Source organism: Dendrobates tinctorius, unplaced genomic scaffold (assembly GCF_039654945.1).
Source record: "Dendrobates tinctorius isolate UK_male_01 unplaced genomic scaffold, ASM3965494v1 ptg000164l, whole genome shotgun sequence".
Lineage (NCBI taxonomy): Eukaryota > Metazoa > Chordata > Amphibia > Anura > Dendrobatidae > Dendrobates > Dendrobates tinctorius.
The window spans coordinates 7,632,947-7,657,550 of NW_027361831.1; the positions used below are offsets into that span (position 1 = coordinate 7,632,947).

The 24,604-nt window shown below is 43.3% G+C and overlaps 1 protein-coding gene across 2 annotated transcripts in view; it reads right to left on the reverse strand.

Moving 5' to 3' along the window:
- LOC141052938 (uncharacterized) overlaps window positions 1–3,233 on the reverse strand; it is a 61,275-nt gene extending 58,042 nt beyond the window's left edge. The window contains exon 1 of one of the 2 annotated variants that reach the window (XM_073550269.1): window positions 3,040–3,233. The gene's annotated coding sequence lies outside the window, so the exon portion shown is untranslated. Of the gene's footprint in view, window positions 1–1,312; window positions 1,377–3,039 lie in introns of those variants that run through there. The other variant, XM_073550270.1, reaches the window with a different exon arrangement.
- Window positions 3,234–24,604: the final 21,371 nt, after the last annotated feature.

A 24,604-nucleotide genomic window follows, 5' to 3' on the forward strand; every position in this document is an offset into this window, starting at 1 on the left:
AGATAAAAGTTGCTATAAAATTGAGACATAAAATATGTACAGTACAGGTATAAAGTAAAAGTGGAGAAAACAAAGAGATTACACTCACAGTTCCATATTGTTCCTTAGGCAGACCATGCGGCTAAGGTGGGTGGAGGCAGAGCTGCACTTCTCCGCTCATCTGGGTCTTTCTAGCACGACGACTTGAGCTGTTCTGCTCTGGTTTTGTCCAGGAAATGCTTTATAGACTTGCTATGTGACATCACGGAGAGATGCATGCTGGGTTAATCCCACCTCTCCCTTTTGGATTTAGAATTACACTAGAAAACTTATACTAATCATAACTCCGTGGGGGCAGCCCGCACAGACACATATAGGGCATCATTGGTTGTGATTTGTTGAGTACAATAATTCAAGACCAAATATGCAGTAGTTCTGATACACCGTTTAGCTGGAACACATATCTCAGGTTCTGAAAGGATTACGCTTCGCCAGAACCACGGCAGCGACGCTGTGACCGCCCGGATTACAAAAATGTGATTTTCATATCTCTAGGGTATTTGGTTCTTATGGTATAGTCTCTCATAGTTTTATTCGTTTCAAACAAAGAAGTTTTTCCCGCTCTGAAGAGGAGAGAAGGAAACAAATGGTTGTAACAGCAGGGGGGTCTCCTATTACTAGTGCGAACACAGGCTGTAGAGGAGGGGGGGTGGCACTGCTCTGTGTGTGTGTGAAGGGAGGAGGGATGAAGCTGCAGAGCTAGCAGCCTGGATTGTCATATCTGCCGGATCTTTCTGGAAAGTTACAACAGAAAACATCATATTTTGTGGACAAAACCCCATACCTCACAGACATTGTACATCACAGGGTTAAGAGGGTGATTGTTGCTACCATCCTTCCTGACTACATCGGAGGTGATAATCGGAGGATCTCACTGTAACCTCCGATCTCCTCACCTCAGCACTGAAACATCTAGAGCAGAGTTGTTAGGGCTCATACTCACTTGCGAGAGACTCGCACGATTCTCGTGCGAGTCTCTCGCATGAAAACCTGGCACTGCTGCCGACACTGGGATCGGAGCATGCGGCTGCACAGAAATACATGTAGCCGCATGCTCCGGTCCCAATGTCAGTGGCAGTGCCGGGTTTTCATGCGAGAGACTAGCACGAGAATCGTGCGAGTCTCTCGCAAGTGAGTATGAGCCCTTAAAATGAACTAAACAAAAAATTGACTCCAATCTAGACGCAACCCCAAATACTTCTACCAAAATAGTCTCAGCAGTGAAGGGGTTACTGCCCCCTGTGCCCAGTAATGGGGAAACTCCAGCACCTACCTCCACCTGCAGAGCCGCACTCCACATATATGGCTGTTCTGTGCGCACAGGACCTGGGATGAGGTCACAGGAGGGGAGGAGTCAGGGGTCACATGATCAGGGGCCTCAGTGTATGCAGGACTCTGCTGTGCTGGTTGTCATGGTGCTGGATGAGGGGAAGTTTCTGTGTGGGGTCAGGAGGGGTTTACAGGGTGGATGTAGCAGAGCCGTGTGTGTACGAGGTGTACGGAGCAGAGCCGTGTGTGTACGAGGTGTACGGAGCAGAGCCGCGTGTGTACGAGGTGTACGGAGCGGAGCCGTGTGTGTACGAGGTGTACGGAGCGGAGCCGCGTGTGTACGAAGCGTTGCCGCACATGTACGAGGTGTACGGAGCGGAGCCGCGTGTGTACGAGGTGTACGGAGCGGAGCCGCGTGTGTACGAGGTGTACGGAGCGGAGCCGCGTGTGTACGAGGTGTACGGAGCGGAGCCGCGTGTGTACGAGGTGTACGGAGCGGAGCCGCGTGTGTACGAGGTGTACGGAGCAGAGCCGCGTGTGTACGAGGTGTACGGAGCGGAGCCGCGTGTGTACGGGGTGTACGGAGCGGAGCCGCGTGTGTACGAGGTGTACGGAGCGGAGCCGCGTGTGTACGAGGTGTCGGAGCGGAGCCGCGTGTGTACGAGGTGTACGGAGCGGAGCCGCGTGTGTACGAGGTGTACGGAGCGGAGCCGCGTGTGTACGAGGTGTACGGAGCGGAGCCGCGTGTGTACGAGGTGTACGGAGCAGAGCCGCGTGTGTACGAGGTGTACGGAGCGGAGCCGCGTGTGTACGAGGTGTACGGAGCGGAGCCGCGTGTGTACGAGGTGTACGGAGCGGAGCCGTGTGTGTACGGGGTGTACGGAGCGGAGCCGTGTGTGTACGAGGTGTACGGAGCGGAGCCGTGTGTGTACGAGGTGTACGGAGTGGAGCCGCGTGTGTATGAGGTGTACGGAGCAGAGCCGCGTGTGTATGAGGTGTACGGAGCGGAGCCACGTGTGTACGAGGTGTACGGAGCAGAGCCGCGTGTGTATAAGGTGTACGGAGCAGAGCCGCGTGTGTATAAGGTGTACGGAGCAGAGCCGTGTGTGTAAGAGGTGTACGGAGCAGAGCCGCATGTATATTATGGTGTTTCCCCTTGGCACACCCAGTTTCCAATTCAAAAACAAAAGAAAAACCACAAAAAAAATTATCAACAATTGCTTAAAAAGAACAAGTGTCGTAGAATGGAGACCCCATCTTTTATGCATGCACTACAGGGCGGTTGACCACAGTTTTGTGCATCACTGAATAGAACATCACAGCTGAACAGAGCCCAGAGTAACTCTGCTGTCTCATTACTAAGTGGATCCATCAGGGGTTTCATCTGTGTTCTGCCACCCTCAACTTTGTGCTTAAGAAAAGCGAGTTGACAGACAGCTAAACTCTTTTCTATCGATGCACTGAGGTAGACGCAGGGAGTCGTTTACAACTTTTATTGATAGGATCAGTGTAAAACTATAAGAAAAATAAAAGTACTCAGTACAAGGCATACAACATATCTAAATACATAGTATTATGTATGGTACAGGACATTCACAGTGTAAGTGCACAACATGGCGGTACTGTAAACATCTGTAATATCAAAAGACTACTTTTAAATAAAACATATGGAACAGAGTAGCTATATAATGCAACATGGTGAGCTCTAACAAGGGGAAAATAATAACTCACCGACTGTGCTATGTAGAGGTAAACAACCAGATGGGCTGAAAATCAGGGAGAGATAATCAGCATGTCAGCATCCATGAGGCCAAAACGGCTGCTGGAGAAGAAGGGGGCAAGGCTAAAGCAGAGGCTGATGGGAGCTACAGAAGCCTAGATGAGCCTTAAATATTAAATTGCACAGTAAGCAATGAAACAGAGAGTAAACTGTAATGAGAACATTGTCAACAGATGGCGTTGTTGGATAAGTTATCACAATACAGTGCACTTCAATGTTATCAATACACTACAGTTTAATACAAAGCATAGCATAACGGATTATATGCATTTATAAAAAGGCATGACATCTGCGTCACGTATTTAGACTTACATGAAAACCCTGATTTAAGGGCTCAGAGTAGAGCACAGGATAAATGTGAACTATTGCAAAATGTAATGTACTCAACCCACAAAAAAATAATCCCCAGCTGAGGTATGTAAGCTTTTAACGGAAATATAGGGGTATTTCACATTATTGGTAGCACAAGGGTTCTGGAAAATAGACATGATTCCCCCACTCTCCAAATAAAAATCCAGCAAATTCTGAGCTTCCAAATGCAAATGCCCCCTTCCTATCTGAGCCTCACAATGTGCCTAAACCTCAGTTAGCACCCACATGTTTCTACATTACTGAAAGTATTCCAACATATGTACTGTTTTGCAAACTTTGTATTTTGAATGCCCTTCTGTTCTATTTAAACCCTAAGAATCTGTATTGGGGCAGACAGGTGACTGCTCACATCTGGTGCAGCCGTCTTTCTCTCTCCTTGCCGGCATGATCAATAAAGAACAAATCATCTTACTTATTCAAGTCTGGACGATTTCTAATTGGAAGACTGAAAATCCACTGACATTTGGTGTGTTAGCCGGGAAATCCAACATCTTTCCCTCACCGGTGAGGACTGTAAACTGTGCACGGGGGAGTCAGGAACTCATTAAGTCCTCCATCTTAACATTAGGCGTCAACAGACGCATTATCAGTTATCCCGGACTGAGGGGAAGTGACGGTTTTCGTATAGTCTAAGAATCTCTGGGAATCGTCTGTATCTGAATACAGGTAAGAACATTTAATTAACCCCTTAATGACCAGGGGTATTTTTGGTTTTACATTTTCATTTTTCCCTCCCCTTCTTTCCAGAGCCATAACTTTTTTATTTTTCCGTTTATATGGCCATGTGAGGGCTTATTTTTTGCGGGACGAGTTGTACTTTTAAATGACATCATTGGTTTTACCATATCGTGTACTCGAAAACGGGAAAAAAATTCCAAGTGCGGTGAAATTGCAAAAAAAGTGCAATCCCACACTTGTTTTTTGCTTGGCTTTTTTGTTAGGTTCACTAGATGCTAAATCTCACCTGCCATTATGATTCTCCAGGTCATTACGAGTTCATAGACATCAAACATGTCTATGTTCTCTTTTATCTAAGTGGTGAAAAAAAAATTCCAAAGTTTGCTAAAAAAAAAAAAAAAAAAAAAAAAATTGCGCAATTTTCCGAAACCCGTAGCGTCTCCATTTTTCATGATCTGGGGTCGGGTGAGGGCTTATTTTTTCCATGCCGGACTGATGTTTTTAATGATACCACTTTTGTGCAGATACGTTCTTTTGATCGCCCGTTATTACATTTTAATGCAATGTCTTGGTGACCAAAAAAACGTAATTCTGGCGTTTTTAATTTTTTTCTCGCTACGCCGTTTAGCGATCGGGTTAATGCTTTTTTTTTATTGATCGGGCGATTCTGAACGCGGCGATACCTAATATGTGTATGTGGGATTTTTTTTTTACTGTTTTATTTTGATTGGGGCGAAAGGGGGGTGATTTGAACTTTTAGGTTTTTTTTAATTTTTTTTAATTTTTAAACATTTTTTTTTTTTTACTTTTGGCATGCTTCAATAGCCTCCATAGGAGGCTAGAAGCTTGCGCAACCCGATCGGCTCTGCTACATATGGGTGATGAGCAGATCGCCCATATGAGGCAGATTTACTGCTCTGCTTTCAGCGCCGACCACCAGGTGGCGCTGAAAGCCATATGCCTGGAACAACCATAGAGGTCTCATAGAGACCTCTGGTTGTCCAGGCAACATGACGCCGACCCCCGATCACGTGACGGGGGTCGGCGGTGACGTCATTTCCGGCCCGGCGGCCGGAAATGCTATTTAAATGCACGCTGTCACAGCTTTGACAGCGGCATTTAACTAGTTAATAGGCGCGGGTGGACGGCGATTCCGCTCGCGCCTATTGCGGGCACATGTCAGCTGTTCATAACAGCTGACATGTCCCGGCTTTGATGTGGGCTCAGCACCGGAGCCCTCATCAAAGCAGGGGAGATGTCTGATGATGGACTGTGTCCGTCATTGGACATTAAGGGGTTAATAATTTTCATTATATTCGGTAACCTTGTTAATCCAGTATGAATGTTATTCTAGGAATTGAATGGGGACTGGGATTGTGGACAATTCCAATTGGGGTTTGTGAGAGGCTCCTGAAAGTTGGAAGTTGTTTACATGCAATTGGGGTGATAAAAATCCTGTAAGTTGCGAAGCTCCATAGTGATTGGGGTTTGTTTGTTCTTGTAAGATATTCTGTAGAATGGGTACAAAGCCAGTGTGAGAAGGCTACTGTGGAATAAAAAACTCCGTGTGCACGTTAAATTTATCTAGATGGGAGAATCGAGGGAGAATTTTTGGAGGTATTCTGTTTTGTCTTCTGTACTTTGTTGAATGTTGTTTCCTGTTAAGTGTGCTGTTTTGTCTGTCTTTTAAAATTATAGAACTAAAACGCCATAAATATATGTTTTATGTTACATATGAGACTCCTTGAATAATCTCTTGAGTGAATGTATAAGGATTGAAATATAAAATCCTGAGTGTATAAGGGAGTCCAGTAGGTGTGGTTGACAGTCATGTGTGGACTGGAGACAAATCATAAGCTATTATAGTGGTATAAACAGCGTTGGACTGGAACACCTTGGGCCCACCAGAGAAAATCATTCTTGGGGCCCACTATGTAGCTGCATAGAGTTAAATACCAGACCACCAATTATGCGGTAAAACACGCTAATATCCGGGTATAATATAAGGTTGTATATGTCTTAATTATGTAGCAGGAGTTGGGGTAGCCCCCTCATAGAATATAAAGCAGCCCCCTCACATAGTATAATGCAGCCATCTCATAGAATATAATGCAGCCATCTCATAGAATATAATACTGCCCCCCTCATAGGGAATAATGCACCCCCTCATAGGGAATAATGCACCCCCTCATAGGGTATAATGCACCCCCTCATAGGGTATAATGCTGCCCCCTCATAAGGTATAATACTGCCCCCCTCATAGGGTATAATGCACCCCCTCATAGGGTATAATACTGCCCCCCTCATAGGGTATAATGCTGCCCCCCTCATAGGGAATAATGCACCCCCTCATAGGGTATAACGCTGCCCCCTCATAGGGTATAATACTGCCCCCTCATAGGGTATAATACTGCCCCCCTCATAGGGAATAATGCACCCCCTCATAGGGAATAATGCACCCCCTCATAAGGTATAATGCTGCCCCCTCATAGGGTATAATACTGCCCCCCTCATAGGGTATAATACTGCCCCCCTCATAGGGTATAATACTGCCCCCCTCATAGGGTATAATGCTGCCCCCCTCATAGGGAATAATGCTGCCCTCCTCATAGGGTATAATGCTGCCTCCTCATAGGGTATAATGCTGCCTCCTCATAGGGTATAATGCACCCCCTCATAGGGAATAATGCTGCCCCCTCATAGGGTATAATGCACCCCCTCATAGGGTATAATGCACCCCCTCATAGGGAATAATGCACCCCCTCATAGGGTATAATGCTGCCCCCTCATAGGGTATAATACTGCCCCCTCATAGGGTATAATACTGCCCCCTCATAGGGTATAATACTGCCCCCCTCATAGGGAATAATGCTGCCCCCCTCATAGGGAATAATGCTGCCCTCCTCATAGGGTATAATGCTGCCTCCTCATAGGGTATAATACTGCCTCCTCATAGGGTATAATGCTGCCTCCTCATAGGGAATAATGCTGCCCCCTCATAGGGTATAATGCACCCCCTCATAGGGTATAATGCACCCCCTCATAGGGAGTAATGCACCCCCTCATAGGGTATAATGCTGCCCCCTCATAGGGTATAATGCACCCCCTCATAGGGTATAATGCACCCCCTCATAGGGTATAATGCTGCCCCCCTCATAGGGAATAATGCACCCCCTCATAGGGTATAATGCAGCCCCCTCATAGGGTATAATGCTATATAGATATATAGATATAGAGTTAGATAGATATAGATAGAAAGATAGATGTAGAAATAGATAGATATAGAGATAGATAGTAGATAATGGATAGAAAGTAGATAATGGATAGATATAGATAGAAAGATTCATAGAGATAGATAGAGATATAAAGATAGATATAGAAAGAAAGATAGATAGATGGATCGATAGGTAGATTGATATAGAGATAGATAGAAAATAGATAATGGATAGATAGATAGATAGCTATAGATAGAAAGATCTAGAGATAGATAGATATATAGATAGAGATAGATAATAGAGATATACAGATATAATAAAAATATAGACATATATAGATAGATATAGAGATAAATATATATAGATAGATGGCTATAAATAAAAATAGATATAGAGCTATATATAGAGATAGATAGATATAGAGATAGATAGATAGATAGATATAGAGACAGATAGATATAGAAAGATAGATATAGAGATAGATATAGAGATAATAGCTAGATATAGAGTTAGAAAGATAGATAGATATAGAGAGAGATATAGAGATAGATAGAGATAGCTAGATAGATAGATGGATAGATAGATATAGATAATAGATAGATATAAAATAGATAGATATAGAGATAGATATAGAGATAGATGGATAGATCAATAGATAGATAGATAAAGAGAGAGAGAGATAGAGATAGAGAGATAATGAGATATAGAGATAGATATAGAGATATAGTGTTAGATAGAAAGATAGATATAGAGATAGATAGATATAGAGATAGATATGGATATAGAGATAGATATGGATATAGAGATAGATAGATAGATATAAAGATAGATAGATATAGAGATAGATAGATATAGAGATAATATATAGATAGATATAGAGATAATATATAGATAGCTATAGAGAGAGAGATATAGAGATAGATATAGAGAGAAACAGATATAGATATAGAGATAGATATAGAGATAGATAGGTAGATAGATATAGAGATAATAGATAGAGATAGATAGATATAGATATAAAGATAGATAGAGATAGAGAGAGCGGTAGATAGAGAGAGAGATAGATATAGAGAGAGAGATACAGAGATCGATAAATAGATAGAGAGATAGATATAGATATAGATAGAGATAGATAGATAATAAATATAGAGATAACAGATAGATATAGAGATAGAGTAAGATAGAAAGATATAGAGATAGGTAGATATAGATAATAGAGATAGCTAGATAGATAGACATAATAGATATAGATATAGATAGATATAGAGATAGATAGAAAGATAGATATAGAGATAGATGTAGAGATAGAAAGATAGATATAGAGATAGAGCGATAGATAGATAGAGATAGATATAGATAATAGAGATAGATAGATAGATAGAGAAAGATAGATAGATATAGAGATAGATATAGAGATAGAAAGATAGATAGATATACAGAAAGATATATAGAGATAGAGATAAATAGATAGATATAGATATAGAGATAATATATAGAGATAGATAGATATAGATATAGAGAGAGATAGATACAGAGAAAAGATATAGAGATAAATAGATAGAGAAAGATAGATATAGAGATAGAGCGATAGATAGATATAGAGATAGATAGAGATATATAGATAGATAGCTATAGAGAGAGAGATAGATATAGAGATAGATATAGAGATAGATAGAGATAGAGATATAGAGATAGAGCGATAGATAGCGAGAGATATAGATATAGAGATAGATAGATAGATACAGAGAAAAGATATAGAGATAGATAAATAGATAGATAGGTATAGAGATAGATAGAGATAGATATTAGATAGAGATATATATAGATAAAGATAGATAGATATAGATGGTAGCTAGATAGATAATAAATATAGAGATAATAGATATAGAGATAGATAGAGTAAGATAGATAGATAGATATAGAGATAGATGTAGAGATAGATAGAAAGATAGAGCGATAGATAGAGATAGATATAGAAATAGATAGATATAGATAATAGATAGAGATAGAAAGATAGATATAAGAGAGATAGAGAGAGATATATATATATAGAGATAGATAGAGAGAGCGAGAGAGATATAAAAAACAAAACAAAACACAATACTCACCTCTCCTCCTCGCTCCCACGCTGATCCCGGCTTCAGTGTCAGGAGCTGCCCCCTCTGCCAGACACACAGCGGGTGCGCGATGTAGTGACGTCATCGCGCACTGGCTGTGAGCCAGGAGCAGAGAGGACTGAGGGCGGCGCCGGCCCTGATGCAGAGCAGCTTACTGGGCTGGGGGCGGGGCCTCTGGGGGTGGAGACCTGAAATGATATTCACTGCTTCGCAGTGAATATTCATTTCTCTTTAGCAGCGGGGACAGGGGCTCCTGCCTCCTGACACCCGCTGCTGCTCCGCTGGCAGGGGCCCCCATAGCAGCTGCATGGTGTGCGACACACCACTGGCTGGGGGCCCCTGGAGCAGCGGGGGCCCTAGGCAACTGCTGGCCCTGTATGCCAGCAGGTGCCAGGGCCCACCAGATGCCAGGGCCCACCGGAGAATCCTCCGGTTCTCCGGTGGGCCAGTTCGACTCTGGGTATAAATCACCTAGGTACATGCCACCTGATCCCTATAGAGAATAGTCCATGTTGTATTGTTATATGTTTTTCGTTTAATAACACAGACCGTTTAAAAAGTGGACACAAAGTCAGAATTGTGGCAGTCAATTAAGATTTTATCACGATCACTGAGGAGAGTCCGCGCCTGTGCTGCTCTGAATACCTGATTTTAAGAACGGGAACGTCTCTGTATATAAAGAGGAGGTGTCATTAGACTTTATCTCAGCACTTCAGGTCTAGGAGTAGGAGGGAATGTTAATCTCTTGTCTTAGGCCTGTTTCACACTTCCGTTTTTGACCATCAGTCAAAATCCGCCGGTTTTTGGAAAAACCGGATCCGCCATTTTTTAGGCGAATCCATTTTTTTTCCCATTGAGTTGCATTACCGGCGGATCTTGATGGATGGCCATCCGTTGGATCCGTTTTTTTGCGGATCCGACAAATTTTTTGCGTCCGCCGACATGCCTGGACGGACCCTGCAACGTTTTTTTTGCTGCAGGATCTGCATTCTACAGTGCGCATGCCCAGAGAAAGGAAGTCAGCCGGGAATTTAACCCCTAAATCCTTTCTGGCGGACGAAAAAAATTCTCCCTCTCTCTTTCTCTCTCGCAGCGGTTCCTTTAAAATTCTTCATTCTTGTTGTTGACATATGAAAGGATTTATATTGTGCATAGTCCTCATCTTGTTTGTCTTTTTGTGCTTAAGAATTTCATGTAACATCCTCACAGGACGTAGACCCACAGATATATTTTATCTCATTGTAAGGCAGGATTGTTATTGTCCATTTCATCTGATGGCTGGATAGTTATTAAGATGGTACCGAGAAGGTAACCCTTGATTAAAGCTGGATATGGTCCTTTTTCATCAGGTACCCAGAGAGAACAGTCTTCAGATCAAATGTGCAATGTGTCCTTATTGGTTATAAACTTACAGGCCTAACTCTTTACACAAATAGAAAGTAAAATTGTACATCCCTGAAAATAGACCATTCAGGTGTCTTTTTAATCTTGAATAACCAGGAGAAGGCATCACCCAGAGCAAACAGTCTTGAGGTGGGGAGATAAGCTGTGAACATGAGAAAGGTTTTGGAATGTGGTTGTCTGTGGTGTTAAGATAAGAAGGGGCCACTAGAAGACCCTGAATGTGTCTCTCGACAGATGGTACAACAGGGTTGTATTTGATGGTAAACTTACTTTGATAAAATTTAGTACAATAAATGGAAAAGTGCAATGAGAGGAAAAATTTAATTTGGCTAAAGTAGAAATACATTTATAAAACTCTGTATTTCCAGAAGTAACCGTCCTTGTGGGAAGCCATGGGGTCACTTTTCTTGTTGATTCAGGAGCCACTAGCACCTTAGTACATCCAGAAGAGACACCTACTATTGGACTGTCTGCTGCCTGCATAGTGGTAAAAAGAGCAAGAGGTAAGACACAGAGAACCATTGTCTACGCCTGTGGAGATACGGGACTCCGGCACAGGTAAAAGTGCAATTACACAAATTATATTATCAACTGTATGGGAGGGATATAATGCAGCCCTGAGCCTGGGAATACTTCCTACTGCTGCAGGACTATAGGTAAAATCCATGGCTGAGACAATGGTGCTCCAGGGGCATGGGGAATCCAGATACTATTACAGTCTAGATCTAATAACTGCAGGACCATCCTCAGTTACTGAGTCCTTCATCAAGGAAGCAAGAGATAAAGGTACACAAATGTAGATTTTCACATATATAAAAATAAAGATTATTATTATTATTTCACACACCAGAAGAACTACACTGCATCATGTATTATAGGTATTTTAGGGGTCCTGATGTAAAATATGAAAATATTCATGCTCTAGCTTGTTCTTGGACACCCTATACTGGGATCAGAATGGGAACTGTGCCATCAGTTGTAAACTACTAGAACAAATTCAATTGTTGTTTTTTGCTTTTTAGAGGTTCTGTGCCACATGTTTCCCTCTCCAGATGTAAAGATAGATCATGGAATTTCCTTGGTGATTTTGTTGAAGAGTGTAAGGAAAGTAACAATGGGGGATTTGGGTGATGGCTCATTTTAAAATGTCAGACTGCAGGCATATTCACAAGTACTAAAGTGGAACACCATTTCTAAACCCAGTGTCCACCTGCAGCTAGGCAGGGAAATGAGTAGAGAAGTATTGATCCTTTCCCAGAATTAGAGGAAGAATTGACAACATACCCAGAATCCTTATGGTCCACATGACCTGCAGATATGGGATTGATGAAAGGGGTGATTATACCCTGTCAAAGCTCATCTTGCAACACAACCTTGTTTCCAGTAGGGAGGGCGCCCCCAACTGTTGGATGGCGTTTGGTGCAGGACCTTCAGGCTGTAAACAAGGCGGTGATTCCAAGAGCCCCCACAGTGCCAGACCCCTATACTCTGCTGAATGACTGGAGGTTGGTAAATAAGGTCTTTACAGTGATAGATATCAGTAATGTCTTCTTCAGCATCCTGGTACATCCAGATAGCCAGTTGTGGTTTGTATTCACATAAAGGGGAAAAGGTATACATTCACCAGAATCCCACAAGGGTACTGTGAATCACCTATTATTTTTACCCAGGTAATGTCGGCTAACCTAGCTCAATGTGAGTCAATGTAGCAGCTTGGTATGGATATATTTAAAACTTAACTTTTAATCACAGATTAAAATCTATATAGTGCAAAAATAGTGCCAGATAAAACAGTGCCCGTGCAATAGTGCCAATAAGAGAAAAAGGCAGCCTGTGCCAAAATGCCTTGTTATTATCAGAATAGTGAACAGATTATTTTTCTTTCGTGTCTATTTATCTGGGTATTATTATTCCAGATATACTGGCCAAACACCACCTCAGCATATATAACGACACTTATTAGAATTTTTGCAGTATCCTACTGGGAATTCATGCAATATTATTCCTAATTCTGTATCACATAACATCCAATAATATTCAAAATAGGCGGATAAGACAGGAGTATCTGTTGCTCCACATCATTCAGTCATGCTATACCAGCATATCTCACAGGTCAAAATGAACCATACATCGTATCCATGGAGTACAGTAAGTTATAGTGCATTACCCTCCGCATATTACTGCATAAAGAATACTCTCATGGTCAAACAATTGTATGTCCTTATACTCCTCTTCAGGTGTATTAGTCCTATACACCAGTGCCTGTGCATACACTCCTGAAAAGAGGGGGCCCCCAGCCTCAGTATATTCTCATGCCCTCATTCATCTGGATGGCCTTATTCCCACACCGTTCTCCCAACGCGTTTCATCCATTAGGGACTCATCAGGGGAGTTTATGGAATTCATTTGGAGACAATTGAATTCCATAAACTCCCCTGATGAGTCCCTAATGGATGAAACGCGTTGGGAGAACGGTGTGGGAATAAGGCCATCCAGATGAATGAGGGCATGAGAATATGCTGAGGCTGGGGGCCCCCTCTTTTCAGGAGTGTATGCACAGGCACTGGTGTATAGGACTAATACACCTGAAGAGGAGTATAAGGACATACAATTGTTTGACCATGAGAGTATTTTTTATGCAGTAATATGCGGAGGGTAATGCACTATAACTTACTGTACTCCATGGATACGATGTATGGTTCATTTTGACCTGTGAGATATGCTGGTATAGCATGATTGAATGATGTGGAGCAACAGATACTCCTGTGTTATCCGCCTATTTTGAATATTATTGGATGTTATGTGATACAGAATTAGGAATAATATTGCATGAATTCCCAGTAGGATACTGCAAAAATTCTAATAAGTGTCGTTATATATGCTGAGGTGGTGTTTGGCCAGTATATCTGGAATAATAATACCCAGATAAATAGACACTAGAGAAAAATTATCTGTTCACTATTCTGATAATAACAAGGCGTTTTGGCACAGGCTGCCTTTTTCTCTTATTGGCACTATTGCACGGGCACTGTTTTATCTGGCACTATTTTTGCACTATATAGATTTTAATCTGTGATTAAAAGTTAAGTTTTAAATATATCCATACCAAGCTGCTACATTTATCTTGATCGGTATTGGTGAAATAGACCCCTGCTTACTCAATGTGAGTCACCAGAAGGTAGCCAGATGCTCTTATATGTGGATGACATGCTATTGGTAATAAAAGTTAAAAAAATAAAATTACTAAAAATAAATCGTTAATAAAATGGGTTATCTTCAAAGATGCCCTATATGTATAATCTGCCCATTAACCTCCTAAAATATGCCACAGTATTGAACCATGGCATAAGCTATGCCTCAACAGGAGGGAAGGTAGAGGTCATATCTAAGGTATTTACAAGGTATGGTTTTACTATTCAAATTTTTGGCATAACCTACATTACTTGTGCAAAAAATAATTCCTAAGGAAACCTGAGACCAAAGAGAGGACAATTTCCTCACCCTGAATACTTATTCCAACACATTTGCTTGGATTTTATTGATCTGAACAAGTGTGAGGGAAAAAATTACTGCCTTGTTATTATAGATGCTTTCAGAAGGTGGATTGAAGTATTTCCGGCTGTCCACCCTGATGCATTAATGGTAATGAAGACCCTTCTAAAGGAAATCATACCCAGATTTGGCGTTCCAGAAAATATATAGTGACAATGGTCCACACTTTGTAAACTAAGTAATATCATTATTAGCTAAAACATTCTCAACTGAATAAAAAAACAAAAACACTGTGCCTGTCATCCTCAGTCTGCCGGACTGATTGAGAGACACAATGGAATCTTGAAAAAGTTGAGAAAAACCATGCAGGAAGCAGGGAAAAATTGGTTGTACTGTCTCCCATTGGTTGTACTAAACATGCATGTCACACCGACATCTGTAGGGCTGACACCCTTTGAAATCATATACGGAAGAGGTTTTCTGTTACCTTAGCTAAAACCCTTTAATAGGATAGATGAGGAAGTTGATTGTACATTAGCAGAATATATGGCTAAGATATTAACTCACAAAGAAGTTTCTACTCCTAATTTTGTTCCAGGAAAACCACTAACAAAATCTGAGATTGTGAAACCTGCAGACTGGGTCTGGTGAAAGAAGAGACTCCAGCACCATCCTAATTGGGAAGGTCTTTACCAAGTCCTGTTGACTACTCCTACTGTGGTCAAAATTCCTGGATCCATCTCTCACACTGTAAACTTGTCAGACAGGTAGGGACAGAGTAGGATCTGACTTGATTGTCGAAGTCCAGCTACAAAGGGAGGTTTTCCACAAGGGAAAGCATGTCTCAAACTGGTGAAGAATCCCATTCATCCTCATACCAGGCAGGTCGGTCAGATCTAGGATGTGTACATCAGGGCTAGTCACATGTATATTCTTCGTGACCATGGTGATGGGAGATTGGAGGGTAATAGACCCAGCAGGAGAGGAAAGTCCATGGTGGTAGAATGGTTTCAGATTTAAGACCTTGAATCTTACTTTTGAAACCACGCAGGAGGCTACCATGTTAGTGGATTTCTGTCTGCTGTATAAAGGATGCAGAGATAGGGAACAAGCTATCAAACTAGCAGAGTCCGATAAGTATGTTTGTGTTATAAGCTCTAATATCAGGGGGGACAGAATGTGTGTGACTGGCATAAAGCAGCATGGACAACTGCGGCCCAAGACTGTAGATATAAGCCTTATGGCTACACAGATTTAAAAGCCAAACTTTCTATTAGGAAAAAGGAGACCTCCCCTTGCACAAATAAGGATAATTGTAATCAGCTACTGATAACTTTAAAAAAAAACCAAGATGAGGGATGAAAGATTATATGTCATAGGAGCTGATGTATCAGGAACAGACCCAATAGGACATTTCTACCTAGAAGTTTAGAATAATACCAAACCAAGACCCAAGGAAGGTATGCCAGAAATAACCATAAGAGTTCATAGGGCCCATAGTTAGATTTTCTAACATAACTTATGCCTCTGCAATGGCGGTACAATCTAGTTCATCATAAATAAGCCCCAGGGCACTAAGAAATTCCTCCACAGAGATGCGGGAAAAGAGTCATCGGTTAAGGTGAAGGCTATACCCACCCTAGTCTTCTCATCCCCTGAGGAAATGGGTCTAAGCTGGAAATATAATTTGCAGCTTTCACAAAAAATGAAAGAACCCCATGCAATCCCTAGAAAAATTGAGGCCTTGAGGGCCGGAAATACTCTTCACCTGCTTCCACTAAAGGGAGGAGGACTTTTGTAAAGCCCTTCACAGGTGCCAATAATGGGGTGGCTGGATACACTGGTCAAAGTTGTGTCAAACACACCAATAAACTATACATGAAATGCAGAGACAAAACTAACAAAATTGTAAGGTCAGAGTGCATAAACAGGGACGCCGGAACCAGAGGTCACCAAGCACCAGAGCCAGAGACAAACCAAAGAAACACTCAAAGAGTTACTAACCAAACCTCTAAAGTGCAACTGAATAATCTCTCTCATGGATTCCCTGACATTGCTGAGGTAATGCTAAATCTTCACCCTCTGCCTAGAGAAAGAGAAAGGGGTGAGGAGGATGGAGCGAAAGAAACATCCCACCACATACCTGAAGCAGAAGACATAGCTTTACATGTCTCCTGGAAAAAGCAAACGCTGGGAAACCCAGAATCTCAGGACCCATGAACAGCGTCAGTGCTCAGAGCGACGGTGACCTGTCATACCCTGAGGCTAGTCCCACGGAACAGAGTACAAGAGCACAGTGGGGCCCAGCCCCCTGAAGGTGGCAACCCAACCCTCATGACCAGAGAGAAGGAGTATGCCCGGAATCACGAGGGACGGTTGGATGATTGCAGCTTCAAGTCTTTTAAGGGGACTACTAAAGCCAGTACAAAAGTAAAAAAAAAAAAAATTTTTGAAAGATATTTAAAAAAAGTACAAATCCCCTCCCTATTTCTCCATTCAAAGTAAAACAATTAAGAAATGCACATATTGTGGGCGTAGCCTGAATCCCAAACTGGACAGAGGTCCTTTCAAGCAGCTCCCCAGAACTATCCAGATTAAGCCTCCAAATCAAACAATATTGGGGAAAACTACACTGCCCGAGCACCTACAGTCCCCCTAGACCCAGTTGTGTACAGAGCCGGAACAAGAAGAACATCCGTGGACACCAGACACAGAGAGATCCCAGAGATGTCGAGGAGGTCAGGCACCATTCGCAGTGCCGGCACCTGCTCAAGCCCTGAAGAAGTGCGTTACTGCAGAAGGGGACCTGGTGAGGTGGGCGAGCAAGGTGTGGAGGGAGATGGAGGAGCGATCCGGAGGGGCCCCGGTGAGTGGGAGGCGCCGGCGGGTTCGGGCGGAGGTTGTTAGCGATGGCCATCTTGGCCTTGGAAACACAGCCTTGGGCTCCGGAGCAGCCGAGATCTGCAGCGCTGCGCGACTTGCACACCCAGCGGTGCTTCCCTGTTCCCTCTCCTTATCCGCGCTCACACAGCATACCATTTTGCCCTATTACCGCCCAACTCACGGGTGGAGAGCTTCCAGGATACCTCTTGGGCACGGACACAGCGGTGCTCCTGGACACTTTTCTGGCACCAAAACCACCATTTTAGAGAGGAATAAACGACAAAGACTTGGTCTCATCCCCATAAAACCTCCCTGAGGGCATCAGGACAATAAAACTAGTTTATCAAGTCCGAAAAACTTGCCACATCATTCCCTCTTCCTTCTCCTCCCTTTTCTATATTACTGAATATATTCTACATGTGACGACTCCTGGAGTGTACCCTCTGGGTAGTGGCACCAACATTCTCAGGGCGAGTTGACCTAGTGAGGCCCACCCCCTATATAGGGAGTGTCAGGGGCAAGCCCAAGGGGGTAAGGTACCACAACTGCTAGAACCAGGTGGTCGGCTCACAGGAGACATGAGTGAGTGTCTAGCAACAGTGGATGTATAGAGTACAAGAGTGTGCAAAGCGTGGACACAGGGACACACAGAGTATAGGACAATACAGGATGAGAGTACGGGAGCACAGAGAGTACAGGACAATACAAGGCGTGTACATGAGAGTGCGTAAGATGCAGGATAGTGCAAGGCGGGTACACGAGAGCACGTATGTCGTGCACAGACAAGCAAGCCCGGGTGCGAGCAAAGCAGGGTGCATGCAAAGGAGCACGCCTGAGTACAGAGTTAGACAGAGCTTGCGCAGAGCGCACGCCAGAGTGCAAGTTAGACAGAGCACAGAGCAGAGTGTATGCACGGGCAATGGCTTGGAAGCACGGCAAGGCAGAGTACAGGAACAGAGCACAAGGCAGAGGACCCGAATACAGTGCACAGCCTGGCAAGTACCAAGTAGACCAAGCCAGGAAGCACAACAATAATCAAGCACCTCCCATAAGAAGAGGTAGCCCGATATAGGACATGAGCACTTGGACTTCCAGGTCAGTCCTCCAGGACCATAGAGAGGACACGGCTGTAGACAGAGAGTGCGCATGTGCACTAGCAACATTAAGCAACCATGGAACTAGGTGCAAGAGGTGCGCTTGCGCACCCGACAGAACCCCTGGAGTGGAAGTGGTGACGCCGGGCCCGAGGTCCCGCCCCCAGGTGAGAGAAGCGTGAAAGGCGGCATGACACTATAATACCATACAGTGGAAAGTTAAAGGATAATTGATTTACTTGAGGTTACTGGGAAGAAAGAAAACAGTCTGTCAGATAATTGAGACAGAACTTATAAATAGAGGGGGATGTTTGCTGATGGCGGAGTAGATCATGTGGACCGGTTGGCCCCATTCCACATGCTGCCTCACGGCTACTAACAAATAATCCTGACTCACTAGCTCATATGGGCAAACACAAGAAGCTTATTAGGCAGACCACCGATTCAGATTCAGTGAACGTCCCTGACGACATGGACCGTTTTCTAAGTTCAAACAACCAAAACAGAAGTACAAGATCTAAAATGACATCCAAGGCTCTCAATGAAAGATCAACACCACACGACCCACTGGCCTCACAACAACCCCCTCAAAGAGCAACAGAAGATGGAAAGGCCGATATCAATGTGGCAGATGACATAAGCTTACTTGCTCTTACCAAGTACATTTAGGCGTTTCCCACTAAAAATGATCTAGAAGATTTTGCCTGCAGACTGGAAAACTCATACAAAAATGAACTCCATACCCTAAAAACAGAATTTACCACAAGGGTAGAGGAGGTAGAGAAGTCTCAAGAAACCATCTTGCAAGAGCTACAAACCCATAGGGATATCATTAAAAGTCACACTCTCAAACTGGAAGAAATAGCTACAGGAATGGAGGACCTAGAGAACCACAATAGAAGGAACAATATTGGAATACATGGCTTTCCGGAATCTATAAGCTCATCGGACCTAGAACACACAGTCCAAAATTGTTCTTGGACATATTAGGTGATGAAGCAAGCTGGAAGAAATAGCTACAGGAATGGAGGACCTAGAGAACCACAATAGAAGGAACAATATTGGAATACATGGCTTTCCGGAATCTATAAGCTCATCGGACCTAGAACACACAGTCCAAAATTGTTCTTGGACATATTAAGTGATGAAGCAAGCTCAATCGAATTTGACCACATTCACAGATCTCTTGGCCCCAAACCAACATCAGAGTCACGACCCAGAGATGTCATATGCAGAATACATTACCATAAAGTCAAGGAAGCCACTATGTTATCTGCAAGACAAAAAGGCACCATCAACTTCTCCGGAACCCAGATTATGGTGCTCTCAGAACTGTCTAGACGTACATTACAGCTTAGAAGAGCTCTAGGACCTTTACTATTGCTCCTCAAAGAAAGAGGCATTACCTACAAGTGGGGTTTCCCGTTTCAACTGATTGCTTTTAACGGAGGGAAAACAGCTATTTTTCGCAATTTGGGTGACCTGGCCAACTTCCTAGGAACCTTCGAACTTCCACTTTCGGAACTCCCTAATTGGCCGCAGATTCTTCAACTCCCAGATATCCCTCCGAGATGGCTCACTGTTCAACAAGCCAAAAAAATGGATCCTCCTTCAACTTTACTTGAGGAGCTAGACTGATGTGTGGCAGATGCAGTTTAACAATCATAAATGTAAGGTTATACACATGGGAAGAAGGAATATCACCAATACACACTGAATTTGAAACCTCTGGGTAAATCTGACACGGAGAAGGACTTGGGGATCCTAGTTAATGATAAACTTACCTGGAGCAGCCAGTGCCAGGCAGCGGCTGCCAAGGCAAACAGGATCATGGGGTACATTAAAAGAGGTCTGGATACACATGATGAGAGCATTATACTGCCTCTGTACAAATCCCTGGTTAGACCGCACATGGAGTACTTGTACAGTTTTGGGCACCGGTGCTCAGGAAGGATATAATGGAACTAGAGCGAGTACAAAGGAGGGCAACAAAATAAAGGTGATAGGGGAACTACAATACCCAGAGAGATTAGCAAAATTAGGATTATTTAGTCTAGAAAAAAGACGACTGAGATGCGATCTAATAACCATGTATAAGTATATAAGGGGACATTACAAATATCTCTCCGAGGATCTGTTTATACCAAGTAAGGTGACAGTCACAAGGGGTCATTCTCTGCGTCTGGAGGAGAGAAGGTTTTTCCACCAACATAGAAGAGGATTCTTTTCTGTTAGGGCAGTGAGAATCTGGAATTTCTTGCCTGAGGAGGTGGTAATGGCGAACTCAGTCGAGGGGCTCAAGAGAGGCCTGGATGTCTTCCTGGAGCGTAACAATATTGTATCTTACAGTGATTAGGTTCTTTAGAAGAACGTAGTTCTGTGGATTTATTCTGACGGAATATAAGCTGAACTGGATGTACAAATGTCTTTTTTCGGCCTTGCTAACTATGTTACTATGACTTTCTTTTGTAATCTAATAATAATAATAATCTTTATTTATATAGTGCCAACATATTCTGCAGCGCTTTACAGTTTAACAGTTTCAAAACACAAGTCATAAGTAACGTTAACAATACAATAATTAAAGCAAAATAAGACGACCATGCTCGTGAGAGCTTACAATTTACAATGAGGTGGGGGAGATACAGAGTACAGGTATTGAAGGAGTGAGGGATAGAGGGAGATAGTGAATGGGCTACACGCGCACACTTACATATAAAATGACTTTGAATAGATAGACCGCTCTGAACAAATGCGTTTTGCGGGAGCGCCTAAATCTGTGCAAATTGTGGATAGTCCTAATTTCTTGGGGTAGAGCATTCCAGAGAATTGGCGCTGCACGGGAGAAGTCTTGGAGTCGGGAGTGGGAGGTGCGGATTAGTGCAGAGGTTAGTCGAAAGTCGTTTGCAGAGCGCAGCGTTCGGTTAGGCCGATAGACAGAAATGAGGGAGGAGATGTAGGGTGGTGCTGCACTGTGGAGAGCTTGCCGTGACGTGGCAGGATGGCTTCTACATTATTTTGATCAAAATTATGTTAACTAAATACCCTTATTATTACTATTATTACTACCTTCATGCAATTTTTGCAATATATTTTTTTACTTTTTTATTCCAGGATATTTGTTTTGTGTTTTGCTTTTGGTTTTCTCTGTGTAAAGGTCATGTGTTCATATGCAATTACATTTTGCATGCACATTAATTTACTTTTTCTGCTCAGACCCAGTTTCTCATTTGTTTCATTGTGCATTCTGTGCATATAAGGGTGTGACCGTCCTGTTTCTGAGTTGGAAAATCCATCCTGTCTGGCCTATACTATTACTGGTGGTTCAGTCCCTCTGTCCTTGTTCACATTTACGTCACATGACAAGTGGAAAGGTTTTAAATACAAGAGTTAGGACTGTCCCACAAGGGTTGCCGTGACGTGGCGGGATGGCTTCTACATTATTTTGATCAAAATTATGTTAACTAAATACCCTTATTATTACTATTATTACTACCTTCATGCAATTTTTGCAATATATTTTTTTACTTTTTTATTCCAGGATATTTGTTTTGTGTTTTGCTTTTGGTTTTCACTGTGGAGAGCTTTGTAGGTGAGAACAAGTACTTTTTGAATTGGATCCTATAATGAATGGGCAGCCCCAGTGTAACGATTGGTGAAGAGCGGATGCGTCCGAGTACCGATTGGCCAGATGGATGATCCTGGCTGCTGCATTATGTATGGACTGGAGAGGGGAAAGTTAAGTAACGGGGAGGCCAATTAATATAGTGTTGCAGTAGTCCAGGCGGGAGTGGATCAATGCGACAGTGAGGGTTTTTGTTGTTTCCATGGAGAGAAAAGAGCGAAATCTGGAGATGTTGTTTAGGTATAAGCGGCAAGAGCAGGCAAGAGATTGTATATGGGATGTGAAGGAGATATTGGTGTCAAACATAACACCCAGACAGCGCACCTGCTGCTGGGGCGTTATTATGGTGCCACCCACAGAGAGGGAAATGTCAGACTTAGGGAGGTTAGGAGACGGTGGGAGCAGAAGAAGTTTAGTTTTGGAGAGGTCGAGTTTCAGATAGAGAGCGGACATGATGTTGGAGACTGCGGACCGTCAGTCACTGGCGTTCTGAAGTACCGCGGGGGTAAGATCGGGGGATGATATGTATGGTTGTTTCATCAGCATAAACATAGTACTGAAAGCCAAGTCTGCTGATGGTCTGTCCAATTGGGGCCGTGTAGAGAGAGAAGAGAAGGGGGCCAAGGACTGAGCCCTGAGGTACCCTGACAGCGAGAGGAAGAGGTGATGACGTGGAGCCAGCGAACAAAACACTGAAGGAGCAGTCAGGAAGATAGGAAGAGAACCAGGAGAGAGCGGTGTCCTTAATGCCTAGTGACTGGAGCCTAGAGAGTAGGAGACAGTGGTCAACAGTGTCGAAAGCTGCAGAAAAAAGAAGTTTCAGGGCGTTTCCTTCAGAGGATCCTTAACTCAATTTGGAACAAGAAGGTTATATAGCCAAATAACTAAGTATCTCTGATGTTAAATCAGATAATATTTTATTGGCTAGGTAAAATGTAAAATTTTTTAAAAACACTGCAGAAAGGTCGAGAAGAGTGAGCAGAGTGGTCACCGTTACATTTTGCTGTCAGAAGGTCATTGCTAACTTTGATGAGTGCAGTTTCAGTCGAATGTAGTGGGTAAGGGGTAAGGCGGGAGTAGACTAGGCACTCCAAAAGTTTAGAGATGAAGGGGTGATTGGAGACTGGTCTGTAGTTGTTTGTGCAGGATGGGTCAAGACTGGGTTTCTTTAGTAATGGAGTAACGATAGTGTGTTTGAAGGAGGATGGGAAAATGCCTGAGAAGAGGGAGAGATTAAAGATTGTAGTTAGGCAAGTTGTGACGACTGGAGAGACTGGAGATGTGAGGGAATGGGGTTGGTAGTGCATGTAGTCGGACGAGAAGAGAGGAGTCTGGAGACTTCTGTGATGGGATCAAATGTGGAAAGTGAGCCATGGGAAAGGCAGGGAGGGATGGGAGTCACAGCACTTGTTGGTTGGGAGCGTATTTCCTGGCAGATATTATCTATTTTCTCTATAAACTGGGAAGCCAGGTCATCCGCACAAATGTCTGTGATAGGGGCTTGTGCTTTTGGCCTGAGGAGGGAGTGAAAGTTGTAAAAAAAATTTTTGTGGTTGTTGGCTAGTGAGATCAGGGTGGTGAAGTAGGTCTGTTTGATGAGGTGAAGGGTAAAGTTATAGGTTCTTAACATAAATTTGAAGTGGATGAAGTCTTCTGGTGTGCGGATTTTTCTCCATCAGCTTTCAGCACTTCTAGAGTATCACTGGAGAAGTCGAATTTGCGATGTGAGCCAAGACTGTTTTCCTCTGTGTTTGGAGGTTCTGAGGGTGAGAGGTGCTACTTGGTCAAGGGTGCTTCTAAGTGTCGTCATTGTGATGAACAGCCAGGTCAGGACTGGAAACAGAGGAGATTGGGGACAGGGAAGATTGTAGGGAATCTGAAAGTGTCTGAGAGTTAATGGCTTGTACATTTCTGAATGTGTGATAGATAGGAATGTGCTGGGGTGGGCGAGGATTTGTGAGCGTGAAGGAGAGAATGTTGTGGTCAGAGAGGGCAAGCGGTGAGTTATTAAGGTAGGAGATTGAACAGAGACGTACCAAGACCAGGTCAAGGGTGTTACCGTCTTTGTGTGTCTCAGAGGTTGAGAGCTGTGAGAGGCCTAGAAAAGTGGTTAGTGATAAAAGCTGTGATGCAGATGTGGAAGTGGGGCTGTTAATGGGAATGTTGAAGTCTCCTAGGATAAGGGTTGGTAGTTCTGAGGACATGAAGTGTGGCAGCCAGGCTGAGAAGTGGTCAAGGAAGTGGGTGGGTGAGCCTGGGGGCTAGTATATGACCGCTACTGTGAGGGGAAGGGGATTGAAGAGCCTGATGGTTTGGACCTCAAAAGAAGGGAATGAGAGTGATGGAACAGGGGGGGATGACCTGGAAAGTGCATTGTGGGGACAGGAGTATGCCGACTCCACCACCAGGTCTGTTTGTGCATCTCGGGTAATGGGTGAATTGTAAGCCACCATGGGAAATGGCAGCAGGGGAGACAGTGTCAGAATCCTGAATCCAGGTTTCAGTGAGGGCCAACAGATTCAGAGTTGTTCAGAAAGTAATTGTGCAGGAAAGGAAGCTTGTTACATACAAACTGTGGATTCCAGATGGCACAATTGAAAGAGGGAGATTAGGGAGTGCAAGTAATATTAATAAGA